At 44.5% G+C, this 8,961-nt stretch overlaps 1 protein-coding gene across 3 annotated transcripts in view; it reads left to right on the top strand.

The window, feature by feature from the left end:
* The first annotated feature begins 1,107 nt into the window (after nucleotides 1-1,107).
* Nucleotides 1,108-8,961, top strand: part of Psen1 (presenilin 1) — a 48,448-nt gene continuing 40,594 nt past the window's right edge. For 2 of the 3 annotated variants that reach the window (XM_052739361.1, XM_052739363.1), the window contains exon 1: nucleotides 1,109-1,238. The gene's annotated coding sequence lies outside the window, so the exon portion shown is untranslated. Of the gene's footprint in view, nucleotides 1,239-8,961 lie in introns of all 3 variants that reach the window. The other variant, XM_052739362.1, reaches the window with a different exon arrangement.

The following is an 8,961-nucleotide window of genomic DNA, read 5'->3' as shown; positions in this document are numbered from 1 at the left end:
CAGCCTGGGCTACCAAGTGAGTTCCAGGAGAGGCACAAAGCTATACAGAGAAACCCTGCCTCGAAAAACCAAAAAAAAAAAAAAAAAGAAAGACCATCAATCCAACTAATAAACAGTGTGTCATTTTTTCATTGTTGCAATAATAAGTAGTGTGTCATTTTTTTCATTATTGCACTATTTTCCACATTCTTCCCATATAAATGAACAATGGGGGGGGGGACTACCTAAAAGAAGTTTATTGTATGAGGTATGTATGGTATGTCTCGTCCCTGCTACCATTCTGCTGATGGGAAAGATGACTTAAAAAATGCTGCATGTGATCTGTATTGAAACAGGGTTGAGAATGTAGGGAGAAAATGGACATGGATGCTCTAGTATTAGAACTAGGCATTCTGGGAAATAGAAAAAGGTAATTTCACCCTGTGTAGCCCAGTTTGCTCTATAATTTGTTAAGTCAGTATTACCTCAACTCACTGACCTGGCCCCATCTCCTGAGTATTAATTAGTATTACAGACATAACTGTTGATAATCGTCTTTGCAATTACATAAAGTTTTATGTTGCAAAATCAAAATAGGAACATTTCCTGCTCTCCATATGCTTGCTTCTTGGAGGACTTTCAGATTTGGAGCCTAGAATATTAGAGAAGTTTCTCAGGTTCCTTTCACCAATCGCTTTGATTTATGAGGGCACAAACGATAAGTTATATCCATGTTGAGGAACTGTACAAATAAATCCTGTGAAGAAATAGAAAGTGTTCGGTTTTAAATGTCATCACAAAAACGGGCCATAGTCTGGAGGCAGAATAGGTTTCCAAGATCATCTTTGTCTACATGATATGTTTGATACAGGCAGGGAACACACGAATCTCAGTCTCAACCAAGAAACAAGGGGAAAATGTCATCGCTTGTAGCCTGGGAGAACACTAGACTCTCCTCAAGCCATACAGATGCCTCAAATCGCGTACCATCTTAGACCCCCAGCATTGTAGCTACAAAAGAGCAAGACCAGCTGCGGCCCCCAACCCTCGCCCTCTGTGCGCTCTGTCGGAAGCTCCGTCCCCTTCCGGGGTTCGTGGCCAACGTTGCGGAGGCCGGAAATTACGACACCGATGAGGCCTCTAGGGCGGGGCCTAGGACGACCTGCTCTGTGGTCCGCGAGTTCTTGTCGGAAACAAAACAGCGGCGGCTGAGGCGAAACCCGGGCTGCGAGCCGGCCGCTCCGGCGCGGAGAGAGAAGGTGCGTGCCCGGGATGTGAGGGACAGACGGTGTCCCTGCCAGCTGCGTCCGCCGGTCCCTGCCGAGTGCCGGGGCCTGAGTCTCTGCGGGCCGCGCAGCGGGCGTCCTCGAGGATGAGGGGCGGGGTCCGGCCGGGCGGACACCGAGGACCCCCCGCATGGGAAACGGGGGGCGGCAGGTTTCTCGGGGCCGGGTCGGTGCGGCCAGGCTGAAAGTGACTCCCTCCGAGCTCTGGTCCGGAAGTGCTGGCTTTCCCCGGCCGCCCGGAGCAGGTGGCTGCCGTCGGGGGTGGCCCTCTGGACGGGAGTGGAGCCCGAGATAGAGGAAGCGCCCTAGGCTGGGTCTGCTTGAGCAACTGGTGAAACTCCGCGTCTCCTGCCCCGAGTGTGTCCTGGTCCAGAAGTGAGTGGCACTCGGCGCTAACTTCTTCTCAGTGTCTCCATTGCCAAGCGGAGAGTCGTATGGCGCTTGTTCCTTCATCAGAACTGTCACGATGCATATGTATGCCCGACGCTTGTAGGCGCCCTGAGTGCTTGCTTTTTCTTACCTTGCACGTTTTCAAATGTGGCACTGCCGTGGACAGAGGTTTGCTTCAGGCACATCCGTCTGGTAGTGAGGCTGGAGTGCCTAAGAGAATTGAGGTAACTTTTATATAATTGGGAGAGATGAGAGTTATAGTAACAGGAATGTAGAAGAAACGTGAGCAAGACAGGAGATCAGTTCAGCTCAAGTGTAAGGCTGACTGAGTTCAGGTTTGGAGAAAGAGAGAGAAATAAGGAAGTAAGGAAGTTAGGAAGTGGTTTGAAAATACCACTTTTGAAGTGTCAGCGGTTGAAGATGGCCTGAGGTCAGAACTGTAAATTGTAAATATGGGTCACTTAAATAGATTTACTGCTTGGTGTTGGAATAGCGAACTGGGTGAACCTTAGGAACTCACAAGGAGTCGGGTGGAAGGAGGAGGGCGAGGAGGCAGCTGAGGATGAGTGTAGAACCACAGTAGTGCAGTGTCACAGAAGCTGAGAAGGCAGGGAGCCTTCAGGGAGGGGAAAGCATGGTCAGTGACTTGGAATGAAAGGCCTGGTGGTGTAGAAGAATCTGAAAATTTGGAGCAGCATTGTGTTGTTGAAAGACGAACGTGAACCACAAATGTTAGATTTAAATGTCCCAACAGACACCTTTTTAAAGCTTACAAGAAACAGGTGAAATTAGTTTTAATGACTTATTAATCCAGAATAGCTAACAGTTTTATTTTAACATGTAATCAGTGTAAAAATTAACTTGTCTTCCTCTCTAATAGGAGGCTCTTAAGTGAACAGAAGCAATATCTGATTCTATATTATCCCGGGCACGTGTCACAGTGTTTCATTGTGTAAAGGAAGCCCAGTTCCTCTTTGACGCTAGAAGAATTCTTGTTTGGTTTTCTTAATGCCTTGTCCAGTTCCTTGTTTAAGTTGAGAAAAGCAGAAGAATTTAGGCAATGATAAATATCACAAGCTTACAAGTTAATTAGATGTAAATATTCATTTTAAATTAAAAATTAGTTGTATTCTATCCATTTCCACAGAAGGTTGAGATGGTGACTCACAATAATTATAACTTGATTACAGGGTTATTGAAATTAAAATAACATTGAGGGAAAGAGTGTGGTTGTCAGGTGTGCAGGTACGGTGGCATGCATTTGGAGTTCCAGCTTCGGCAGGCTGGGCAAGAAATCAAGGCCAGCCTTGATGACACAGAGACAGAATAAATGAGATGAGATTAGTCCTATCTGACCTGAACCTATTACAGTCTATAGTTTATTTATAGGCTGTGTAGGTAGGTAGGACATACAGTGCATACTGTGTGTGTATAAAGACGATGTAGGGTCTTATTGTGTGGGCCTGTGTATGCGTACACTTGTGTACTTTATATGCAAAACTACAGTCTTTGTCTATATATGTGACTGCATGCATCCATGCATGCAAATGAGAGGCCAGAGAATGACATTGGGTGTTTTTCTCTATTACTTACAACCTTATTTAAAAAAACGTGTGTGTGTGTGTTATTTTGTGTGCAGGGTTAGGGGAAGGTGGTGGTGGTGCCATGGTGCATGTGTGGAAGCCTGAAGTGAGTTCTCTCCTTCTACCTTTATGTTGGTACTGGGGATTGAGCATAGGTCTCCAGGCTTGTGGGGCAAGTACCTTTACTTCCTGAGCCATCTCAATTGCCCCTTATTATTTCTTTTAAACTTAATTGTTTGTTTTGTTTTTTGAGTGAGGCAGGGTCTTTCTTTCTATCTAGCTCTGGCTAACCTGGAACTCACTAGATAGACCAGGCTAGCCTCAAGCTCACAGAGATCTGCCAGAACTAAAGAAATGCTCCACCACACCCAGCTTTAATTTTTAAAAACGTAATTACGTGTGTGTTTGCACATATTTGGGATCTTGTGTGCGGTGATACAAACGATAATACAAAGCCTAACTTTGTGGAATCATTCTCGTCTACATTTATGTGGGTTCTGGGGATGGAATTAAGATTGTCAGATGTAGCCGGGCGGTGGTGGCGCACGCCTTTAATCCCAGCACTCGGGAGGCAGAGCCAGGCGGATCTCTGTGAGTTCGAGGCCAGCCTGGGCTACCAAGTGAGTTCCAGGAAAGGCGCAAAGCTACACAGAGAAACCCTGTCTCGAAAAACCAAAAAAAAAAAAAAAAAAAAAAAAAAAAAAAAAAAAAAGATTGTCAGATGTGTGCAGCAAATGCTCATCGGCCCTATACCTTATCTTTTAAGCCAGGGTTTCTTTGTTGAACCTGAAGCTATTTCAGCTAGATGGGCTGACCATCCATCTCCTGGGATCCTGGCCTCTACCCTGCAGTGTTGGGATTATAGACACAGTAGCATGCCTGCTTTTATGTAGTGCTGGGAATTTGAGCTCTGGTCCTTTTACCTTCACAGTGTTTTTACCCACCGAACCATCTTCCCGGATCCTGCATACTGTCTTAATATACTTTGAGACTGTTGGTCTGTTTCACTGTAGACCTCGATGTATTTGACTTTTGTGATTCCAAGGCTCTTAGAAGTACTACCAAGCACATATATTTGCATCACATTGCCTTTATAAAATCTAGAAAAGATCTACATTCTAAAAACATTTAATCCTGAAGGTTTGAGATAAGAAATCCTCAGCTGATTTTAGCTCATCTTCATTGCGTCTTCTGAGCCAACCAGCATTACCATTGTTTTTAAACAAGTTGCGACAGTAAGTCTCCATAGCAGACCTCCTCCTAAGCTAGCAGCTCAGAGCAGGTAGAGCTCACTCGGGGCTCTGCTTCAAGGTGGAAATGTGTGGGGCGGTTGGGACCATTTTGATTTGAGCATCTTAGTATGGGGCCCATGTTGAGGGGGCAAGGACTACCAGTCCATGCGAGTGTCGTATACGATGCCAGATGTAGAAGCAGTCAAGGCCAACTGCACAAGCATAGGTCACGTATCTATCTGCCAGTGTCCATCAGCTAAGAGTGCATTGGCAAAGGCACATTATAGGGTCTCACCTAAAGGCTTAGAGTAGATAATGGACTTCGCCCATCAATAAGCCAAAATCCAAGGAGGCTCCAGTCCTTATATAAAATGGTAGAGTATTTGGGGCTGAGAATGTAGTCATATACAGAGACCTGCACTTGATCCTGAGCACTGAAGAAAAAATTCTGAACAAAAATCTATTTATTGCTTATAATCTATACACAAATCCTCTTGTATACTTTAAATCATCTCTCCATTAGACTATCTAATAATGCACATACTGTGTACATCATTGTTGCACTGTGTCGATTAAGGAAGAACAAGGGAGACTACGTGCCAAATATTTTCAGTCTTCAGTTGCTTAAATCCTGAACCAGACGTTACGAAGGCTGACCATTCTTCCCTTGGGGGTACTGCGGGGAGGAGAGAATATTTACTGAATAATAATTTTATCTACCACAGATGGCTCACAGAGGTGGAGTGGGATGAAAAGAGGGGGGAGAACACCCTCAATAAGATGCATCACCACCCTTGCTCTTTTTAGTTCCATCACTTTCAAAAGAGCTCTTATAGGGCTGGGAAAATGATTTGCTCTTTATACCTTAAAAATCAAGAGTCTATCTTGGCTATTCCTAAGTTGAGTGATTTTTATTTCAGTTATAGAATACGGTTTAGCGTTTGGTTACATTTATTATTGACTGTGAGCCTTTAGAAACCGAAGCAGAACCGGGTTTGGTGGTAAACACTTGTAATCCTAGCACATGGGAGTTGGAAGCAGGAGAACCTCAGGTTCCAGCACAGTAAGACCCTGTTCGGATAACTACATAAATACCAGGGCATACCTTTAGTCCCAGCACCCAGGAGGCAGAGGCAAGAGGATCTCTGTCAGTTTGAGGCCAGCCTGGTCTACATAGCAGATTCCAGGCCAGCCAGGCTACATTGTGAGACCCTGTCTCAAACAAACAAACAAACAAACAAACAAGTAACCAAAGGGCGAGCTGAGAGTGTGACTCAGTGCTGAAACACTTACCTAGTTTGTTTGCTTCCCCCCAACCAAAATAAATCAATCAAACTAATCAGAATTTGGGCTGCCTGTCAAGGAGCAGCTGTCAAAATGACAAGTAGAAGATAGATATGAGTGGAAAAAAGTGTGTGTGCAGGGTGGGGGAGGATCCTAAAAACCGCCTAAGTGCCCTATGCCTCTTTGTGCAGCCTGTTGGTCAGTTGTGAGACCCTGGCCCCAACTTTCATGAGAAAGCTTTTGTTTTCTTAACAGGCAACTTTGAGCTCCTGGGACCTTCAGCAGTCTCAAAAAGGAGGTAGCTATGTGGTAACAACAAAAAGATGGATCTTGATAACTCTTATCCCCTTAGGGTCAGAATATCACTTTATGAGATTAAAAAGGCCCACCTTGCCGTGAATATGCCAACCACCTCATAAATACTCATCACAAAATCTCTAAAATTAGTACCTCAGAACCCACTGTTCTGCTCCTCCTGCCTCCTTGTAGCCCGTTCAGGTCTCTCTTTGGAATATGTACATTGCTAAATAAACTTTGGCTTATACTGTGTGTTTGTGTGTGTGTGTGTGTGTGTGTGTGTGTGTGTGTGTGTGTGTGTGTGTGTGTGTACTGATTCCCACCCCCCTTAAGAAATAAGACCCCCACTTCAGGTCATGGCAACACTACCCACTTTTGTAGGAATATAAATTAGGAGGTCTTTGACCCTTGAAAACTTTTTGCATATTTATTTATTTCCCCACACCTTGAAAGCCTTTTAGCACTACAGTGCATTTATGAATAGCAAAAATAATTGTAGTGGTTTCCAAAGTGAAAGAAGCTGGACAGGTGGCTTAGGGACATTAAGCCAAAAGCCCTTTGTGGTGTTCAGGTCATGATTATGTATCATGAAGATGTTTTTGTAGTGTGCTAGTTTTGTTTACATTTCTCTCAAGAGTTAGGAAATGAGTTCAAAAGTTTAGTTGTTACCTTTGAATACAGTGAGAGGGAAGACAGTACTTTTCATGTTTTTTTTTCTTTAAAAGATTTTAAATTTTAATTAAGGTCTCTTGTAGCTCAGGCTGGTTTCATACTCACGGTGTAGCCAAGGATGACCCTGAACTTCTAATTCTCCTGCTTATATTCTTCTCAGTGTTGGAATTCCAAATGTTCAAACCCATACTGGTTTATGTGTATGGAGATTGAACCCAGGGATTGGCGTGTGCTAGGCAAGTACTCTATGAACAAGCTACCTCCCCAACCCTGTGGGTGCTTCCTTGAATGGGATTTTCTTCTAGGAACCTATTCTGAAACTTTGAACATTGCTTCTGCGATGTTTTTGAAGTTTCAATGTATAGAGAAGGTTTCTAGTTGGATAGACCTTTTTATTTTTTTTCCTCACATGTGGAATGTGTACATGGGTGCATGCCTGTTTTGTGGTGTGCCTAGGCTAATTTCTGGTATCTTTCTGGATCACTCTCTACCGTATTCACTGAGGTATGGTCTCGAACAAACCCAGAGCTCACTGATACAGCTAGTCTGGCTATCGAGCTTGTTTTGGGGATACCCAGTCTCTGCTTTCTGTGTTCTGAAATTAGAGGCAAGCTGCCAGACCCACCCAGTATTTAAGTGGGTTCTGAGGAATCGGATCTCCAGTCCTCACATTGCACAGCAATCATTTTAACCACTGAGGCATCTCCCCAGACCCTGCATAGACTTTTCTGTGGAGCATGTGTAAGCTTTGAGATTATTCGGAGTTCTGGGATTCCTTTTTTCCCCTTTGTATAACTGCCTTTTTTCCCCTAGTACTAGGGATGGACCCCAGAATCTGCACATATTAGGCAAGCAGTCTGCCACAGAGCTGCATCCCACTTGTTAGTGTCTTTGTCTGATAGAAATTGTAGTTGCTCATCAGAACAATGATTTCTTTTTCCTTTGTCTGACTGCCTAAGTTGTCACGCTAGGAACAAGCCCAAAGCAAAGGGTAAAAGTATTTACCAGATCAGAATTGATATGAAAATTCTAGTAAAGAAAATATACCATGGATAGAAACATGGGGTGTCCCTGAAAGGGAATGTGGTCCTTTCATAGCAGTCAAGGACTGACTGACTACCAGGCCTTACCTTCTGAGCCATTTGCATGAGGTCCAATTTGAGGAGGTGAGGGCTAGCCTACTGTCTTCAGTTGTAAATTTGTAGACTGACCATGTCAGGTAAGCACTCTGATAACTTAATTAGTCTCAATTGTATATATAAGGTCAGCAGCACAGGCTCCATAGTTAGGATCTGATTGTTAGTGAGGGATTTTGTTTTTATTCTAGCCTCTTTGTCTCCACACAGTGTCTGAGCGAAAGGAAATAGAAGGCAGTAAAGTGCTGCAGTGTGTCTGTCTTCAGCAGGTGTCCAGAGTGGAAAGCACCAAGATCTACACGCCTTCCCCCCTCCTCCTGCAATGCAGGGGCACTTCCCAGCTACTGGCTTTCGGGGTTCACATCACTCCGCTGAGAATGTTGTCCAATTTGCCAGTGTCTTTTGCCATGCTGCCTGAACAGTGGGCTCACTGACCTTTTCCACCACTGTGTCCAGCTGTTCCTGGATCAAAATCAACTCTGTTTCAGCCTACCCTTTCTTTGTACCAGCAGTGTGTGTCTGTTCTCCTGACCTGGCATGCCTGCTTCTGCTTCTGGGCTCCCTCTGAGGACAGTTCTGTCAATGCACTGTGATTTCCCTAAGTGACCAGAAGAGCCCTGGCCTGAGCATCCTGACCCCCTGGGCTCTGGATTGGCTGTGTTACTCCTTAACCTTGCACAGGCAGATCCATTTGCCTTCGACTGAGGTGTTTATTGTTTGTGCAGGGTCTTTGTGAGATTTTTTTTTTTTTTTTTTTTTTTTTTTTGGAAGGGCAAGCAAGTGAGATTTGTTGAAAGGTAGAGAAAGAGCTCCCTGGAATAGGGAGTGGGAGTGGAGGATTCAAAAGAGATGACCCTCCAAGAGAATTTTTATTATTTTTAGAAGTTCTTGTAGATTTATGTGTGTAAGTGTTTTGCCTGTATGTAAATAAGTGCACATCCATGTGCCTGGAGCCTGTGGAGGTCAGAACGCACCAGATGCTCTGAAACAGGAGTTATGAATGGTCATGAGCCACCATGTAGGAGCTGGGAAGCAAACCTGGGTCCTCTGCAAAAGCGGCCCTTTAAATGCAGAGCCAACTCTGCAGCCCCCATGGGAACTT

This window comes from Peromyscus californicus, unplaced genomic scaffold, assembly GCF_007827085.1.
Source record: "Peromyscus californicus insignis strain IS unplaced genomic scaffold, ASM782708v3 Scaffold_15__1_contigs__length_86483966, whole genome shotgun sequence".
NCBI classification, from domain to species: Eukaryota; Metazoa; Chordata; class Mammalia; order Rodentia; family Cricetidae; genus Peromyscus; species Peromyscus californicus.
The sequence above is the reverse complement of the archived record's forward strand: the minus strand, read 5'-3'. Positions and strand labels throughout refer to the sequence as shown.